At 50.3% G+C, this 19,718-nt stretch overlaps 3 long non-coding RNA genes across 4 annotated transcripts; all 3 read right to left on the bottom strand.

The window, feature by feature from the left end:
* Positions 1 to 118: 118 nt before the first annotated feature.
* On the bottom strand, positions 119 to 494 carry LOC115330032. Its single transcript, XR_003920203.2, has 3 exons — positions 470 to 494; positions 271 to 336; positions 119 to 200 (listed from the first exon to the last, which is right to left on the bottom strand). It is a non-coding gene; the product is annotated as an uncharacterized LOC115330032 (long non-coding RNA).
* Positions 495 to 496: 2 nt separating this feature from the next.
* On the bottom strand, positions 497 to 10,269 carry LOC121835142. Of its 2 annotated transcripts, none has more exons than XR_006077493.1 (3): positions 10,210 to 10,269; positions 618 to 683; positions 497 to 547 (listed from the first exon to the last, which is right to left on the bottom strand). It is a non-coding gene; the product is annotated as an uncharacterized LOC121835142 (long non-coding RNA). The 2 variants fall into 2 exon arrangements; XR_006077492.1 differs by lacking the exon at positions 10,210 to 10,269 and adding an exon at positions 817 to 841.
* Positions 10,270 to 16,614: 6,345 nt separating this feature from the next.
* Positions 16,615 to 17,060, bottom strand: LOC121835143. The gene is made up of 3 exons (XR_006077494.1): positions 16,970 to 17,060; positions 16,794 to 16,871; positions 16,615 to 16,661 (listed from the first exon to the last, which is right to left on the bottom strand). It is a non-coding gene; the product is annotated as an uncharacterized LOC121835143 (long non-coding RNA).
* Positions 17,061 to 19,718: the final 2,658 nt, after the last annotated feature.

Raw genomic sequence — 19,718 nt, 5'->3', positions numbered from 1 at the left:
TGTGCGTGTTAATGTGTTGCACAGAAGATGGGAAGCAAACAGGATTACACATAAACGGTGTTGGCCCCCCCTAAATCATGACAGCTATTTGATGTGCCCAGAAACTGTGGAGGCAAACTTACTTTCACTGTAACCCGCTGCGCTTCCTGGGCTCAAGGTCTCGTGGCAGTCAGAGGCGTGAAAGTCTGTCGACATGGCATCTGGAAAGGTTATTGCAGGGAGAGGCAGTTGCCAACACAGCTCAACAAAAGAGCACAGCGCCCTCCTAACCTTGCAACACGGCACTGTCGCTCGGAGTCTCAATTGTGCAGCCCGAGAGAGCTCTGTCAGGGTTCCCTGCGCAAAGTGTGCGTGTTAATGTTTTGCACAGAAGATGGGAAGCAAATAGGATTACACATAAACGGTGTCAGGCCCCCCCTAAATCATGACAGTTATTTGATGTGCGGAGAAACTGTGGAGGAAAACTTACTTTCACTGTAACCCGCTGCGCTTCCGTGGCTCAAGGTCTCGTGGCAGTCAGAGGCGTGAAAGTCTGTCGACATGGCATCTGGAAAGGTTATTGCAGGGAGAGTCAGTTGCCAACATAGCTCAACAAAAGAGCACAGCGCCCTCCTAACCTTGCAACACGGCACTGTCGCTCGGAGTCTCAATTGTGCAGCCCGAGAGAGCTCTGTCAGGGTTCCCTGCGCAAAGTGTGCGTGTTAATGTTTTGCACAGAAGATGGGAAGCAAATAGGATTACACATAAACGGTGTCAGGCCCCCCCTAAATCATGACAGTTATTTGATGTGCGGAGAAACTGTGGAGGAAAACTTACTTTCACTGTAACCCGCTGCGCTTCCGTGGCTCAAGGTCTCGTGGCAGTCAGAGGCGTGAAAGTCTGTCGACATGGCATCTGGAAAGGTTATTGCAGGGAGAGTCAGTTGCCAACATAGCTCAACAAAAGAGCACAGCGCCCTCCTAACCTTGCAACACGGCACTGTCGCTCGGAGTCTCAATTGTGCAGCCCGAGAGAGCTCTGTCAGGTTTCCCTGCGCAAAGTGTGCGTGTTAATGCTTTGCACAGAAGATGGGAAGCAAACACGATTACACATAAACAGTGTCAGGCCCCCCCTAAATCATGACAGATATTTGATGTGCGGAGAAACTGTGGAGGCAGACTTACTTTCACTGTAACCCGCTGCGCTTCCTGGGCTCAAGGTCTCGTGGCAGTCAGAGGCGTGAAAGTCTGTCGACATGGCATCTGGAAAGGTTATTGAAGGGAGAGTCAGTTGCCAACATAGCTCAACAAAAGAGCAAAGCGCCTTCCTAACCTTGCAACACGGCAGTGTCGCTCGGAGTCTCAATTGTGCAGCCTGAGAGAGCTCTGTCAGGTTTCCCTGCGCAAAGTGTGCATGTTAATGCTTTGCACAGAAGATGGGAAGCAAACAGGATTACACATAAACGGTGTCAGGCCCCCCCTAAATCATGACAGTTATTTGATGTGCGGAGAAACTGTGGAGGAAAACTTACTTTCACTGTAACCCGCTGCGCTTCCTGGGCTCAAGGTCTCGTGGCAGTCAGAGGCGTGAAAGTCTGTCGACATGGCATCTGGAAAGGTTATTGCAGGGAGAGTCAGTTGCCAACATAGCTCAACAAAAGAGCACAGCGCCCTCCTAACCTTGCAACACGGCAGTGTCGCTCGGAGTCTCAATTGTGCAGCCTGAGAGAGCTCTGTCAGGTTTCCCTGCGCAAAGTGTGCATGTTAATGCTTTGCACAGAAGATGGGAAGCAAACAGGATTACACATAAACGGTGTCAGGCCCCCCCCTAAATCATGACAGTTATTTGATGTGCGGAGAAACTGTGGAGGAAAACTTACTTTCACTGTAACCCGCTGCGCTTCCTGGGCTCAAGGTCTCGTGGCAGTCAGAGGCGTGAAAGTCTGTCGACATGGCATCTGGAAAGGTTATTGCAGGGAGAGTCAGTTGCCAACATAGCTCAACAAAAGAGCAAAGCGCCTTCCTAACCTTGCAACACGGCAGTGTCGCTCGGAGTCTCAATTGTGCAGCCTGAGAGAGCTCTGTCAGGTTTCCCCGCGCAAAGTGTGCATGTTAATGCTTTGCACAGAAGATGGGAAGCAAACAGGATTACACATAAACGGTGTCAGGCCCCCCCTAAATCATGACAGTTATTTGATGTGCGGAGAAACTGTGGAGGAAAACTTACTTTCACTGTAACCCGCTGCGCTTCCTGGGCTCAAGGTCTCGTGGCAGTCAGAGGCGTGAAAGTCTGTCGACATGGCATCTGGAAAGGTTATTGCAGGGAGAGTCAGTTGCCAACATAGCTCAACAAAAGAGCAAAGCGCCTTCCTAACCTTGCAACACGGCAGTGTCGCTCGGAGTCTCAATTGTGCAGCCTGAGAGAGCTCTGTCAGGTTTCCCTGCGCAAAGTGTGCATGTTAATGCTTTGCACAGAAGATGGGAAGCAAACAGGATTACACATAAACGGTGTCAGGCCCCCCCTAAATCATGACAGTTATTTGATGTGCGGAGAAACTGTGGAGGAAAACTTACTTTCACTGTAACCCGCTGCGCTTCCTGTGCTCAAGGTCTCGTGGCAGTCAGAGGCGTGAAAGTCTGTCGACATGGCATCTGGAAAGGTTATTGCAGGGAGAGTCAGTTGCCCACATAGCTCAACAAAAGAGCAAAGCGCCTTCCTAACCTTGCAACACGGCAGTGTCGCTCGGAGTCTCAATTGTGCAGCCTGAGAGAGCTCTGTCAGGTTTCCCTGCGCAAAGTGTGCATGTTAATGCTTTGCACAGAAGATGGGAAGCAAACAGGATTACACATAAACGGTGTCAGGCCCCCCCTAAATCATGACAGTTATTTGATGTGCGGAGAAACTGTGGAGGAAAACTTACTTTCACTGTAACCCGCTGCGCTTCCTGGGCTCAAGGTCTCGTGGCAGTCAGAGGCGTGAAAGTCTGTCGACATGGCATCTGGAAAGGTTATTGCAGGGAGAGTCGGTTGCCAACATAGCTCAACAAAAGAGCAAAGCGCCTTCCTAACCTTGCAACACGGCAGTGTCGCTCGGAGTCTCAATTGTGCAGCCTGAGAGAGCTTTGTCAGGGTTCCCTGCGCAAAGTGTGCATGTTAATGCTTTGCACAGAAGATGGGAAGCAAACAGGATTACACATAAACGGTGTCAGGCCCCCCCTAAATCATGACAGTTATTTGATGTGCGGAGAAACTGTGGAGGAAAACTTACTTTCACTGTAACCCGCTGCGCTTCCTGGGCTCAAGGTCTCGTGGCAGTCAGAGGCGTGAAAGTCTGTCGACATGGCATCTGGAAAGGTTATTGCAAGGCGAGTCAGTTGCCAACATAGCTCAACAAAAGAGCACAGCGCCCTCCTAACCTTGCAACACGGCAGTGTCGCTCGGAGTCTCAATTGTGCAGCCTGAGAGAGCTCTGTCAGGTTTCCCTGCGCAAAGTGTGCATGTTAATGCTTTGCACAGAAGATGGGAAGCAAACAGGATTACACATAAACGGTGTCAGGCCCCCCCCCCCCCCCCCTAAATCATGACAGTTATTTGATGTGCGGAGAAACTGTGGAGGAAAACTTACTTTCACTGTAACCCGCTGCGCTTCCTGGGCTCAAGGTCTCGTGGCAGTCAGAGGCGTGAAAGTCTGTCGACATGGCATCTGGAAAGGTTATTGCAGGGAGAGTCAGTTGCCAACATAGCTCAACAAAAGAGCACAGCGCCCTCCTAACCTTGCAACACGGCAGTGTCGCTCGGAGTCTCAATTGTGCAGCCTGAGAGAGCTCTGTCAGGTTTCCCTGCGCAAAGTGTGCATGTTAATGCTTTGCACAGAAGATGGGAAGCAAACAGGATTACACATAAACGGTGTCAGGCCCCCCCTAAATCATGACAGTTATTTGATGTGCGGAGAAACTGTGGAGGAAAACTTACTTTCACTGTAACCCGCTGCGCTTCCTGGGCTCAAGGTCTCGTGGCAGTCAGAGGCGTGAAAGTCTGTCGACATGGCATCTGGAAAGGTTATTGCAGGGAGAGTCAGTTGCCAACATAGCTCAACAAAAGAGCAAAGCGCCTTCCTAACCTTGCAACACGGCAGTGTCGCTCGGAGTCTCAATTGTGCAGCCTGAGAGAGCTCTGTCAGGTTTCCCCGCGCAAAGTGTGCATGTTAATGCTTTGCACAGAAGATGGGAAGCAAACAGGATTACACATAAACGGTGTCAGGCCCCCCCTAAATCATGACAGTTATTTGATGTGCGGAGAAACTGTGGAGGAAAACTTACTTTCACTGTAACCCGCTGCGCTTCCTGGGCTCAAGGTCTCGTGGCAGTCAGAGGCGTGAAAGTCTGTCGACATGGCATCTGGAAAGGTTATTGCAGGGAGAGTCAGTTGCCAACATAGCTCAACAAAAGAGCAAAGCGCCTTCCTAACCTTGCAACACGGCAGTGTCGCTCGGAGTCTCAATTGTGCAGCCTGAGAGAGCTCTGTCAGGTTTCCCTGCGCAAAGTGTGCATGTTAATGCTTTGCACAGAAGATGGGAAGCAAACAGGATTACACATAAACGGTGTCAGGCCCCCCCTAAATCATGACAGTTATTTGATGTGCGGAGAAACTGTGGAGGAAAACTTACTTTCACTGTAACCCGCTGCGCTTCCTGGGCTCAAGGTCTCGTGGCAGTCAGAGGCGTGAAAGTCTGTCGACATGGCATCTGGAAAGGTTATTGCAGGGAGAGTCAGTTGCCCACATAGCTCAACAAAAGAGCAAAGCGCCTTCCTAACCTTGCAACACGGCAGTGTCGCTCGGAGTCTCAATTGTGCAGCCTGAGAGAGCTCTGTCAGGTTTCCCTGCGCAAAGTGTGCATGTTAATGCTTTGCACAGAAGATGGGAAGCAAACAGGATTACACATAAACGGTGTCAGGCCCCCCCTAAATCATGACAGTTATTTGATGTGCGGAGAAACTGTGGAGGAAAACTTACTTTCACTGTAACCCGCTGCGCTTCCTGGGCTCAAGGTCTCGTGGCAGTCAGAGGCGTGAAAGTCTGTCGACATGGCATCTGGAAAGGTTATTGCAGGGAGAGTCGGTTGCCAACATAGCTCAACAAAAGAGCAAAGCGCCTTCCTAACCTTGCAACACGGCAGTGTCGCTCGGAGTCTCAATTGTGCAGCCTGAGAGAGCTTTGTCAGGGTTCCCTGCGCAAAGTGTGCATGTTAATGCTTTGCACAGAAGATGGGAAGCAAACAGGATTACACATAAACGGTGTCAGGCCCCCCCTAAATCATGACAGTTATTTGATGTGCGGAGAAACTGTGGAGGAAAACTTACTTTCACTGTAACCCGCTGCGCTTCCTGGGCTCAAGGTCTCGTGGCAGTCAGAGGCGTGAAAGTCTGTCGACATGGCATCTGGAAAGGTTATTGCAAGGCGAGTCAGTTGCCAACATAGCTCAACAAAAGAGCACAGCGCCCTCCTAACCTTGCAACACGGCAGTGTCGCTCGGAGTCTCAATTGTGCAGCCTGAGAGAGCTCTGTCAGGTTTCCCTGCGCAAAGTGTGCATGTTAATGCTTTGCACAGAAGATGGGAAGCAAACAGGATTACACATAAACGGTGTCAGGCCCCCCCCCCCCCCCCCCCCTAAATCATGACAGTTATTTGATGTGCGGAGAAACTGTGGAGGAAAACTTACTTTCACTGTAACCCGCTGCGCTTCCTGGGCTCAAGGTCTCGTGGCAGTCAGAGGCGTGAAAGTCTGTCGACATGGCATCTGGAAAGGTTATTGCAGGGAGAGTCAGTTGCCAACATAGCTCAACAAAAGAGCACAGCGCCCTCCTAACCTTGCAACACGGCAGTGTCGCTCGGAGTCTCAATTGTGCAGCCTGAGAGAGCTCTGTCAGGTTTCCCTGCGCAAAGTGTGCATGTTAATGCTTTGCACAGAAGATGGGAAGCAAACAGGATTACACATAAACGGTGTCAGGCCCCCCCTAAATCATGACAGTTATTTGATGTGCGGAGAAACTGTGGAGGAAAACTTACTTTCACTGTAACCCGCTGCGCTTCCTGGGCTCAAGGTCTCGTGGCAGTCAGAGGCGTGAAAGTCTGTCGACATAGCATCTGGAAAGGTTATTGCAGGGAGAGTCAGTTGCCAACATAGCTCAACAAAAGAGCACAGCGCCCTCCTAACCTTGCAACACGGCAGTGTCGCTCGGAGTCTCAATTGTGCAGCCTGAGAGAGCTCTGTCAGGTTTCCGTGCGAAAAGTGTGCGTGTTAATGTTTTGCACAGAAGATGGGAAGCAAACAGGATTACACATAAACGGTGTCAGGCCCCCCCTAAATCATGACAGTTATTTGATGTGCGGAGAAACTGTGGAGGAAAACTTACTTTCACTGTAACCCGCTGCGCTTCCTGGGCTCAAGGTCTCGTGGCAGTCAGAGGCGTGAAAGTCTGTCGACATGGCATCTGGAAAGGTTATTGCAGGGAGAGTCAGTTGCCAACATAGCTCAACAAAAGAGCAAAGCGCCTTCCTAACCTTGCAACACGGCAGTGTCGCTCGGAGTCTCAATTGTGCAGCCTGAGAGAGCTCTGTCAGGTTTCCCTGCGCAAAGTGTGCATGTTAATGCTTTGCACAGAAAATGGGAAGCAAACAGGATTACACATAAACGGTGTCAGGCCCCCCCTAAATCATGACAGTTATTTGATGTGCGGAGAAACTGTGGAGGAAAACTTACTTTCACTGTAACCCGCTGCGCTTCCTGGGCTCAAGGTCTCGTGGCAGTCAGAGGCGTGAAAGTCTGCCGACATGGCATCTGGAAAGGTTATTGCAGGGAAAGTCAGTTGCCAACATAGCTCAACAAAAGAGCACAGCGCCCTCCTAACCTTGCAACACGGCAGTGTCGCTCGGAGTCTCAATTGTGCAGCCTGAGAGAGCTCTGTCAGGTTTCCCTGCGCAAAGTGTGCATGTTAATGCTTTGCACAGAAGATGGGAAGCAAACAGGATTACACATAAACGGTGTCAGGCCCCCCCTAAATCATGACAGTTATTTGATGTGCGGAGAAACTGTGGAGGAAAACTTACTTTCACTGTAACCCGCTGCGCTTCCTGGGCTCAAGGTCTCGTGGCAGTCAGAGGCGTGAAAGTCTGCCGACATGGCATCTGGAAAGGTTATTGCAGGGAGAGTCAGTTGCCAACAAAGCTCAACAAAAGAGCAAAGCGCCTTCCTAACCTTGCAACACGGCAGTGTCGCTCGGAGTCTCAATTGTGCAGCCTGAGAGAGATTTGTCAGGGTTCCCTGCGCAAAGTGTGCATGTTAATGCTTTGCACAGAAGATGGGAAGCAAACAGGATTACACATAAACGGTGTCAGGCCCCCCCTAAATCATGACAGTTATTTGATGTGCGGAGAAACTGTGGAGGAAAACTTACTTTCACTGTAACCCGCTGCGCTTCCTGGGCTCAAGGTCTCGTGGCAGTCAGAGGCGTGAAAGTCTGCCGACATGGCATCTGGAAAGGTTATTGCAGGGAGAGTCAGTTGCCAACATAGCTCAACAAAAGAGCAAAGCGCCTTCCTAACCTTGCAACACGGCAGTGTCGCTCGGAGTCTCAATTGTGCAGCCTGAGAGAGCTTTGTCAGTGTTCCCTGCGCAAAGTGTGCATGTTAATGCTTTGCACAGAAGATGGGAAGCAAACAGGATTACACATAAACGGTGTCAGGCCCCCCCTAAATCATGACAGTTATTTGATGTGCGGAGAAACTGTGGAGGAAAACTTACTTTCACTGTAACCCGCTGCGCTTCCTGGGCTCAAGGTCTCGTGGCAGTCAGAGGCGTGAAAGTCTGTCGACATGGCATCTGGAAAGGTTATTGCAGGGAGAGTCAGTTTCCAACATAGCTCAACAAAAGAGCAAAGCGCCTTCCTAACCTTGCAACACGGCAGTGTCGCTCGGAGTCTCAATTGTGCAGCCTGAGAGAGCTCTGTCAGGTTTCCCTGCGCAAAGTGTGCATGTTAATGCTTTGCACAGAAGATGGGAAGCAAACAGGATTACACATAAACGGTGTCAGGCCCCCCCTAAATCATGACAGTTATTTGATGTGCGGAGAAACTGTGGAGGAAAACTTACTTTCACTGTAACCCGCTGCGCTTCCTGGGCTCAAGGTCTCGTGGCAGTCAGAGGCGTGAAAGTCTGCCGACATGGCATCTGGAAAGGTTATTGCAGGGAGAGTCAGTTGCCAACATAGCTCAACAAAAGAGCAAAGCGCCTTCCTAACCTTGCAACACGGCAGTGTCGCTCGGAGTCTCAATTGTGCAGCCTGAGAGAGCTTTGTCAGGTTTCCCTGCGCAAAGTGTGCATGTTAATGCTTTGCACAGAAGATGGGAAGCAAACAGGATTACACATAAACGGTGTCAGGCCCCCCCTAAATCATGACAGTTATTTGATGTGCGGAGAAGCTGTGGAGGAAAACTTACTTTCACTGTAACCCGCTGCGCTTCCTGGGCTCAAGGTCTCGTGGCAGTCAGAGGTGTGAAAGTCTGTCGACATGGCATCTGGAAAGGTTATTGCAGGGAGAGTCAGTTGCCAACATAGCTCAACAAAAGGGCAAAGCGCCTTCCTAACCTTGCAACACGGCAGTGTCGCTCGGAGTCTCAATTGTGCAGCCTGAGAGAGCTCTGTCAGGTTTCCCTGCGCAAAGTGTGCATGTTAATGCTTTGCACAGAAGATGGGAAGCAAACAGGATTACACATAAACGGTGTAAGGCCCCCCCTAAATCATGACAGTTATTTGATGTGCGGAGAAACTGTGGAGGAAAACTTACTTTCACTGTAACCCGCTGCGCTTCCTGGGCTCAAGGTCTCGTGGCAGTCAGAGGCGTGAAAGTCTGCCGACATGGCATCTGGAAAGGTTATTGCAGGGAGAGTCAGTTGCCAACATAGCTCAACAAAAGAGCAAAGCGCCTTCCTAACCTTGCAACACGGCAGTGTCGCTCGGAGTCTCAATTGTGCAGCCTGAGAGAGCTCTGTCAGGTTTCCCTGCGCAAAGTGTGCATGTTAATGCTTTGCACAGAAGATGGGAAGCAAACAGGATTACACATAAACGGTGTCAGGCCCCCCCTAAATCATGACAGTTATTTGATGTGCGGAGAAACTGTGGAGGAAAACTTACTTTCACTGTAACCCGCTGCGCTTCCTGGGCTCAAGGTCTCGTGGCAGTCAGAGGCGTGAAAGTCTGCCGACATGGCATCTGGAAAGGTTATTGCAGGGAGAGTCAGTTGCCAACATAGCTGAACAAAAGAGCAAAGCGCCTTCCTAACCTTGCAACACGGCAGTGTCGCTCGGAGTCTCAATTGTGCAGCCTGAGAGAGCTCTGTCAGGTTTCCCTGCGCAAAGTGTGCATGTTAATGCTTTGCACAGAAGATGGGAAGCAAACAGGATTACACATAAACGGTGTCAGGCCCCCCCTAAATCATGACAGTTATTTGATGTGCGGAGAAGCTGTGGAGGAAAACTTACTTTCACTGTAACCCGCTGCGCTTCCTGGGCTCAAGGTCTCGTGGCAGTCAGAGGTGTGAAAGTCTGTCGACATGGCATCTGGAAAGGTTATTGCAGGGAGAGTCAGTTGCCAACATAGCTCAACAAAAGGGCAAAGCGCCTTCCTAACCTTGCAACACGGCAGTGTCGCTCGGAGTCTCAATTGTGCAGCCTGAGAGAGCTTTGTCAGGGTTCCCTGCGCAAAGTGTGCATGTTAATGCTTTGCACAGAATATGGGAAGCAAACAGGATTACACATAAACGGTGTAAGGCCCCCCCTAAATCATGACAGTTATTTGATGTGCGGAGAAACTGTGGAGGAAAACTTACTTTCACTGTAACCCGCTGCGCTTCCTGGGCTCAAGGTCTCGTGGCAGTCAGAGGCGTGAAAGTCTGTCGACATGGCATCTGGAAAGGTTATTGCAGGGAGAGTCGGTTGCCAACATAGCTCAACAAAAGAGCAAAGCGCCTTCCTAACCTTGCAACACGGCAGTGTCGCTCGGAGTCTCAATTGTGCAGCCTGAGAGAGCTTTGTCAGGGTTCCCTGCGCAAAGTGTGCATGTTAATGCTTTGCACAGAATATGGGAAGCAAACAGGATTACACATAAACGGTGTCAGGCCCCCCCTAAATCATGACAGTTATTTGATGTGCGGAGAAACTGTGGAGGAAAACTTACTTTCACTGTAACCCGCTGCGCTTCCTGGGCTCAAGGTCTCGTTGCAGTCAGAGGCGTGAAAGTCTGTCGACATGGCATCTGGAAAGGTTATTGCAAGGCGAGTCAGTTGCCAACATAGCTCAACAAAAGAGCACAGCGCCCTCCTAACCTTGCAACACGGCAGTGTCGCTCGGAGTCTCAATTGTGCAGCCTGAGAGAGCTCTGTCAGGTTTCCCTGCGCAAAGTGTGCATGTTAATGCTTTGCACAGAATATGGGAAGCAAACAGGATTACACATAAACGGTGTCAGGCCCCCCCTAAATCATGACAGTTATTTGATGTGCGGAGAAACTGTGGAGGAAAACTTACTTTCACTGTAACCCGCTGCGCTTCCTGGGCTCAAGGTCTCGTGGCAGTCAGAGGGCTGAAAGTCTGTCGACATGGCATCTGGAAAGGTTATTGCAGGGAGAGTCAGTTGCCAACATAGCTTAACAAAAAAGCAAAGCGCCTTCCTAACCTTGCAACACGGCAGTGTCGCTCGGAGTCTCAATTGTGCAGCCTGAGAGAGCTTTGTCAGGGTTCCCTGCGCAAAGTGTGCATGTTAATGCTTTGCACAGAAGATGGGAAGCAAACAGGATTACACATAAACGGTGTCAGGCCCCCCCTAAATCATGACAGTTATTTGATGTGCGGAGAAACTGTGGAGGAAAACTTACTTTCACTGTAACCCGCTGCGCTTCCTGGGCTCAAGGTCTCGTGGCAGTCAGAGGCGTGAAAGTCTGTCGACATGGCATCTGGAAAGGTTATTGCAGGGAGAGTCAGTTGCCAACATAGCTCAACAAAAGAGCACAGCGCCCTCCTAACCTTGCAACACGGCAGTGTCGCTCGGAGTCTCAATTGTGCAGCCTGAGAGAGCTCTGTCAGGTTTCCGTGCGCAAAGTGTGCGTGTTAATGTTTTGCACAGAAGATGGGAAGCAAACAGGATTACACATAAACGGTGTCAGGCCCCCCCTAAATCATGACAGTTATTTGATGTGCGGAGAAACTGTGGAGGAAAACTTACTTTCACTGTAACCCGCTGCGCTTCCTGGGCTCAAGGTCTCGTGGCAGTCAGAGGCGTGAAAGTCTGTCGACATGGCATCTGGAAAGGTTATTGCAGGGAGAGTCAGTTGCCAACATAGCGCAACAAAAGAGCAAAGCGCCTTCCTAACCTTGCAACACGGCAGTGTCGCTCGGAGTCTCAATTGTGCAGCCTGAGAGAGCTCTGTCAGGTTTCCCTGCGCAAAGTGTGCATGTTAATGCTTTGCACAGAAAATGGGAAGCAAACAGGATTACACATAAACGGTGTCAGGCCTCCCCTAAATCATGACAGTTATTTGATGTGCGGAGAAACTGTGGAGGAAAACTTACTTTCACTGTAACCCGCTGCGCTTCCTGGGCTCAAGGTCTCGTGGCAGTCAGAGGCGTGAAAGTCTGCCGACATGGCATCTGGAAAGGTTATTGCAGGGAGAGTCAGTTGCCAACATAGCTCAACAAAAGAGCACAGCGCCCTCCTAACCTTGCAACACGGCAGTGTCGCTCGGAGTCTCAATTGTGCAGCCTGAGAGAGCTCTGTCAGGTTTCCCTGCGCAAAGTGTGCATGTTAATGCTTTGCACAGAAGATGGGAAGCAAACAGGATTACACATAAACGGTGTCAGGCCCCCCCTAAATCATGACAGTTATTTGATGTGCGGAGAAACTGTGGAGGAAAACTTACTTTCACTGTAACCCACTGCGCTTCCTGGGCTCAAGGTCTCGTGGCAGTCAGAGGCGTGAAAGTCTGCCGACATGGCATCTGGAAAGGTTATTGCAGGGAGAGTCAGTTGCCAACATAGCTCAACAAAAGAGCAAAGCGCCTTCCTAACCTTGCAACACGGCACTGTCGCTCGGAGTCTCAATTGTGCAGCCTGAGAGAGCTCTGTCAGGTTTCCCTGCGCAAAGTGTGCATGTTAATGCTTTGCACAGAAGATGGGAAGCAAACAGGATTACACATAAACGGTGTCAGGCCCCCCCTAAATCATGACAGTTATTTGATGTGCGGAGAAACTGTGGAGGAAAACTTACTTTCACTGAAACCCGCTGCGTTTCCTGGGCTCAAGGTCTCGTGGCAGTCAGAGGCGTGAAAGTCTGCCGACATGGCATCCGGAAAGGTTATTGCAGGGAGAGTCAGTTGCCAACATAGCTCAACAAAAGAGCAAAGCGCCTTCCTAACCTTGCAACACGGCAGTGTGGCTCGGAGTCTCAATTGTGCAGCCTGAGAGAGATTTGTCAGGGTTCCCTGCGCAAAGTGTGCATGTTAATGCTTTGCACAGAAGATGGGAAGCAAACAGGATTACACATAAACGGTGTCAGGCCCCCCCTAAATCATGACAGTTATTTGATGTGCGGAGAAACTGTGGAGGAAAACTTACTTTCACTGTAACCCGCTGCGCTTCCTGGGCTCAAGGTCTCGTGGCAGTCAGAGGCGTGAAAGTCTGCCGACATGGCATCTGGAAAGGTTATTGCAGGGAGAGTCAGTTGCCAACATAGCTCAACAAAAGAGCAAAGCGCCTTCCTAACCTTGCAACACGGCAGTGTCGCTCGGAGTCTCAATTGTGCAGCCTGAGAGAGCTTTGTCAGGGTTCCCTGCGCAAAGTGTGCATGTTAATGCTTTGCACAGAAGATGGGAAGCAAACAGGATTACACATAAACGGTGTCAGGCCCCCCCTAAATCATGACAGTTATTTGATGTGCGGAGAAACTGTGGAGGAAAACTTACTTTCACTGTAACCCGCTGCGCTTCCTGGGCTCAAGGTCTCGTGGCAGTCAGAGGCGTGAAAGTCTGTCGACATGGCATCTGGAAAGGTTATTGCAGGGAGAGTCAGTTTCCAACATAGCTCAACAAAAGAGCAAAGCGCCTTCCTAACCTTGCAACACGGCAGTGTCGCTCGGAGTCTCAATTGTGCAGCCTGAGAGAGCTCTGTCAGGTTTCCCTGCGCAAAGTGTGCATGTTAATGCTTTGCACAGAAGATGGGAAGCAAACAGGATTACACATAAACGGTGTCAGGCCCCCCCTAAATCATGACAGTTATTTGATGTGCGGAGAAACTGTGGAGGAAAACTTACTTTCACTGTAACCCGCTGCGCTTCCTGGGCTCAAGGTCTCGTGGCAGTCAGAGGCGTGAAAGTCTGCCGACATGGCATCTGGAAAGGTTATTGCAGGGAGAGTCAGTTGCCAACATAGCTCAACAAAAGAGCAAAGCGCCTTCCTAACCTTGCAACACGGCAGTGTCGCTCGGAGTCTCAATTGTGCAGCCTGAGAGAGCTTTGTCAGGGTTCCCTGCGCAAAGTGTGCATGTTAATGCTTTGCACAGAAGATGGGAAGCAAACAGGATTACACATAAACGGTGTCTGGCCCCCCCTAAATCATGACAGTTATTTGATGTGCGGAGAAACTGTGGAGGAAAACTTACTTTCACTGTAACCCGCTGCGCTTCCTGGGCTCAAGGTCTCGTGGCAGACAGAGGCGTGAAAGTCTGCCGACATGGCATCTGGAAAGGTTATTGCAGGGAGAGTCAGTTGCCAACATAGCTCAACAAAAGAGCAAAGCGCCTTCCTAACCTTGCAACACGGCAGTGTCGCTCGGAGTCTCAATTGTGCAGCCTGAGAGAGCTTTGTCAGGGTTCCCTGCGCAAAGTGTGCATGTTAATGCTTTGCACAGAAGATGGGAAGCAAACAGGATTACACATAAACGGTGTCAGCCCCCCCCTAAATCATGACAGTTATTTGATGTGCGGAGAAACTGTGGAGGAAAACTTACTTTCACTGTAACCCGCTGCGCTTCCTGGGCTCAAGGTCTCGTGGCAGTCAGAGGTGTGAAAGTCTGTCGACATGGCATCTGGAAAGGTTATTGCAGGGAGAGTCAGTTGCCAACATAGCTCAACAAAAGGGCAAAGCGCCTTCCTAACCTTGCAACACGGCAGTGTCGCTCGGAGTCTCAATTGTGCAGCCTGAGAGAGCTCTGTCAGGTTTCCCTGCGCAAAGTGTGCATGTTAATGCTTTGCACAGAAGATGGGAAGCAAACAGGATTACACATAAACGGTGTCAGGCCCCCCCTAAATCATGACAGTTCTTTGATGTGCGGAGAAACTGTGGAGGAAAACTTACTTTCACTGTAACCCGCTGCGCTTCCTGGGCTCAAGGTCTCGTGGCAGTCAGAGGCGTGAAAGTCTGTCGACATGGCATCTGGAAAGGTTATTGCAAGGCGAGTCAGTTGCCAACATAGCTCAACAAAAGAGCACAGCGCCCTCCTAACCTTGCAACACGGCAGTGTCGCTCGGAGTCTCAATTGTGCAGCCTGAGAGAGCTCTGTCAGGTTTCCCTGCGCAAAGTGTGCATGTTAATGCTTTGCACAGAAGATGGGAAGCAAACAGGATTACACATAAACGGTGTCAGGCCCCCCCCTAAATCATGACAGTTATTTGATGTGCGGAGAAACTGTGGAGGAAAACTTACTTTCACTGTAACCCGCTGCGCTTCCTGGGCTCAAGGTCTCGTGGCAGTCAGAGGCGTGAAAGTCTGTCGACATGGCATCTGGAAAGGTCATTGCAGGGAGAGTCAGTTGCCAACATAGCTCAACAAAAGAGCACAGCGCCCTCCTAACCTTGCAACACGGCAGTGTCGCTCGGAGTCTCAATTGTGCAGCCTGAGAGAGCTCTGTCAGGTTTCCCTGCGCAAAGTGTGCATGTTAATGCTTTGCACAGAAGATGGGAAGCAAACAGGATTACACATAAACGGTGTCAGGCCCCCCCTAAATCATGACAGTTATTTGATGTGCGGAGAAACTGTGGAGGAAAACTTACTTTCACTGTAACCCGCTGCGCTTCCTGGGCTCAAGGTCTCGTGGCAGTCAGAGGCGTGAAAGTCTGTCGACATGGCATCTGGAAAGGTTATTGCAGGGAGAGTCAGTTGCCAACATAGCTCAACAAAAGAGCACAGCGCCCTCCTAACCTTGCAACACGGCACTGTCGCTCGGAGTCTCAATTGTGCAGCCCGAGAGAGCTCTGTCAGGTTTCCCTGCGCAAAGTGTGCGTGTTAATGCTTTGCACAGAAGATGGGAAGCAAACAGGATTACACATAAACAGTGTCAGGCCCCCCCTAAATCATGACAGTTATTTGATGTGCGGAGAAACTGTGGAGGCAGACTTACTTTCACTGTAACCCGCTGCGCTTCCTGGGCTCAAGGTCTCGTGGCAGTCAGAGGGCTGAAAGTCTGTCGACATGGCATCTGGAAAGGTTATTGCAGGGAGAGTCAGTTGCCAACACAGCTCAACAAAAGAGCAAAGCGCCTTCCTAACCTTGCAACACGGCAGTGTCGCTCGGAGTCTCAAATGTGCAGCCTGAGAGAGCTCTGTCAGGTTTCCCTGCGCAAAGTGTGCGTGTTAATGTTTTGCACAGAAGATGGGAAGCAAACAGGATTACACGTAAACGGTGTCAGGCCCCCCCTAAATCATGACAGTTATTTGATGTGCGGAGAAACTGTGGAGGAAAACTTACTTTCACTGTACCCCGCTGCGCTTCCTGGGCTCAATGTCTCGTGGCAGTCAGAGGCGTGAAAGTCTGTCGACATGGCATCTGGAAAGGTTATTGCAGGGAGAGTCAGTTGCCAACATAGCTCAACAAAAGAGCACAGCGCCCTCCTAACCTTGCAACACGGCACTGTCGCTCGGAGTCTCAATTGTGCAGCCCGAGAGAGCTCTGTCAGGTTTCCCTGCGCAAAGTGTGCGTGTTAATGCTTTGCACAGAAGATGGGAAGCAAACAGGACTACACATAAGCGGTGTTGGGCCACCCCTAAATCATGACAGTTATTTGATGTGCGGAGAAACTGTGGAGGAAAACTTACTTTCACTGTAACCCGCTGCGCTTCCTGGGCTCAAGGTCTCGTGGCAGTCGGAGGCGTGAAAGTCTGTCGACATGGCATCTGGAAAGGTTATTGCAGGGAGAGTCAGTTGCCAACATAGCTCAACAAAAGAGCACAGCGCCCTCCTAACCTTGCAACACGGCACTGTCGCTCGGAGTCTCAATTGTGCAGCCCGAGAGAGCTCTGTCAGGTTTCCCTGCGCAAAGTGTGCGTGTTAATGCTTTGCACAGAAGATGGGAAGCAAACAGGATTACACATAAACAGTGTCAGGCCCCCCCTAAATCATGACAGTTATTTGATGTGCTGAGAAACTGTGGAGGCCCACTTACTTTCAGTGTAACCCGCTGCGCTTCCTGGGCTCAAGGTCTCGTGGCAGTCAGAGGCGTGAGACTCTGTCGGCATGGCGTCTGGAAAGGTTATTGCATGGAGAGAAAAAACACAAACAAAAGAACAGAGTGCCTTCCCAACCTTCCAACGTGGCACTGTTGCTCGGAGTCTCAACTGTGCAGCCCGAGAAAGCTCCGTCAGGGTTTCCTGCGCAAAGTGTGCGCGTTAATGTGTTGCACAGAAGATGGGAAGCAAACAGGACTACACATAAGCGGTGTTGGGCCACCCTAAATCATGACAGCTATTTGATGTGCACAGAAACTGTGGAGGCAGACTTACTTTCACTGTAACCTGTTGCGCTTTCTGGGCTCAAGGTCTTGTGGCAGTCAGAGGCGGGAGAGTCTGTCCGCACGGTGTCTGAAAGGTTATTTCAGGGAGTGTCAGTTACCAACACAGTTCAACAAAAGCACGTCAGTGCCACTCGTAATCTCTATTTTTTATTTTTTTTCACATACCTGACAGAAAGGCTGAAACTTGCTTCACTGGCATCTTTCTGTTGCGTTTTAGCTCGTTTGAGTTACGCCCGGAGCCAAGAATAGTAGGCACTGCATCTTGTTTAAGCAGCTTCCTGTCATCGGCTCGGTGGTTTTCGAACTGAGACTGCTCGAAGTGATCCTAGAAGGCATTATAATAAAAGCCTGAAGTAGCCGCTCTCACGTTCAGTCGGCGATGGTTGAGGACTTTCAAAGCGATACGCGGAGCAGAACAGCTGCTAAACGCACTCACCTCACAAAGCTTGCTTCCCGCGCCGGGCTTGAAATCTTTTCGGTTTACAACGGTTAACCATGCTTTACGTCTCGCTGTCGCGCCCTTTCCCAACGGAATGCGGAAGAGTCTTTTCCCATTCTCTGACCTGTTGGCACACCCGAACCCACAGCAAGCAGGCATTGTTGCACAAACTACACTGCGACACTTTAGATGCTTCACATGGTAGCGGTCTCGCGCTTATACGTCGAGATCCAAACGCGAATCTCCGCGGCATCGGTTCTTCGTATGGCACGGGCAAAGCTACGCTTTGAATTGGATGTCATGCGGAATACTGAGGAAACCCTGAACTAAGCACGCATATCAACTCGAATCAAGGTCGTGTTGTTCGTATCTCACGGAAAACGCGCGTGCTGAGAAACGGACTTCAACGCTTCAACGTGCGCGGACCAAGATGGTGGCGTCGAGAAAACGCGATGATGATGATAGTGACCCACGTGACTGCCGCTGTCCAATGATGCCGCAGCGAACCAGAATATTGTTGGATAGAGCGACTGCATTGTCGGCAAAGTGCCAAAGAAAAGGAATGCGGTACTCTGGAAGCGTTATTTAGTGACTCTACTCCCCCCCTTTCTCACTCTCTCACCGACACTAGGAAACAGTGGCTAGACGATGCTCTTGCTTGGTGATGATATCGTAGGAAATGAACTAGGGTGTATCAAAGTACCAAATAATGCCAAAAAGAACTTAAAAGGACCATAGCTTCTATATACTTGCAAAGCCTGGCAGACCACCGCAGGAAGCGGCCGCCGAAATGGAAAATGTGGAGCGGCACACAACGGGCGATAGGAGCGCCACGTGACTGGCGCCCCGCTACGGCGAGACGCCGAAACACACTTCTCCTGAGCGAGCAAGTGTGTTTTGTGTCCTCACCACTGCAAAAGCTGTGCGTTCCCACCAAGGTTTTCCGAAAAATGGTTCTTTGATCCTCTGTGCTACCGTTCCTCGCGCTCCAAATCTGCGACCGGGCACTCCATGGCTCTGTCGTCGAACTGCCAGGCTTTGTGAGTATAGAAGCGGTTATGCCAGGACACAAATAAAAAAAAAAAACTATGTACACGCGTCACTTGGCTGTCACGAGAAGCACGCGGTACGAGCAGTCAGCCATTCGAAAACAGATGATAATATTTCATACAATTTTAAAACTCGAAACGCGGTTTGGAAACACCTGCAATTCCTATTTCCGAGCTGAACAATAATATTTTATTCAAGATATAAAAGCATTAAGAAACATTCTGTGTTTATTTTAGAATTGTCTAGCTAGCACTGGACAAGCCACACTCCTGGAATATACATCCGCGTTTATTGTTTACTTCTACGAGCAATTTATTGCGGCCGTCAGATTCTCTGCTTCCATTGTGCACTTCTTATTATCTAAATCAGCCTTCGTAAATCATAACTCAGTGTGTCATCTACTCGTATCTTTATCGCCTAATTTTCTCTTTCTACCTGTACACCTTTTCCATAAGGGCGCAGCCATTTTGAATGTCGTCACTTCTGGTATGCGGTAAAACATGATTTTGATCTCTTCACGCCGCGGGAAGGTGTTTACGAAGATTGCGTGATTGTCACACATTCTTGTTTTGCCTCACCTATATTTTTTCGGATATTCCAAGATGAAATGGTTTATACTTTTTTCTTCCCACAAACCACATACGGAACCGACGTGACTGAGAACGAAAGGAAACAAAAAACGTCTATAGGATTCTTCTTCTAACTGCCGTGGCGTGCGGACGGAAATCATGAGCTCCCCCGGAGCTTTATCAACGGCTATTGATAGCCACGGTGCTACATCGGACTCTCGGGAAAAAGGTTACCGAATCATCTTGCCCCAGTTGGCAATGGGAGTTAACGTTCTTGATTTTATGTTTCTACACTGCGATATTTCCGGGCGGCAATACCGCATCGAAGACTTCAGGAACAGCCTGGAAACCGTCGGAGTTCTCAAGAAGGTTGGGGCATGCGGTTCGTACCAGATGAACCATGTTTGGATGGTTACCCTGCATTCCCTAGGCCGCAAAGCACAAACTGGTAAGTGCGAAGGAACTTCTCGTCAAAGGAAAGCGCTGCCTCGTAATTGATCTGGACAAGACCGAGGTACGTCTGAGACTCCATTGGGTCCCCTACCATGTGACCGATGACAACGTGAAGACAGCGTTTGAGCCCTACGGGAGAGTTGAGGAAGTCACGAGAAAAAAGTGGCACGTGGAAGGGTTTAAGGCGTTCAGTTGACGACAAGGCTGGCACGCCTGACTCTTAAGGAAGGCAAAACCAAAGAAAACCTCCCGCACCAGGTTCGTCTGGCAGGGGGTATGGTGCTCGTTGTCGCCCCCTGTCGGCCCCCGCTGCCTTTGCGATGTCGCAGGGTTGGGCCCATCCGAAAGGAGTGCCGGATCCCACGTTGGGACAGTTGCAGACATTTTGGGCACACCCAAGAAG

Source organism: Ixodes scapularis, unplaced genomic scaffold (genome assembly GCF_016920785.2).
Source record: "Ixodes scapularis isolate PalLabHiFi unplaced genomic scaffold, ASM1692078v2 PGA_scaffold11__112_contigs__length_91849675, whole genome shotgun sequence".
NCBI lineage: Eukaryota > Metazoa > Arthropoda > Arachnida > Ixodida > Ixodidae > Ixodes > Ixodes scapularis.
The sequence above is the reverse complement of the archived record's forward strand: the minus strand, read 5'-3'. Positions and strand labels throughout refer to the sequence as shown.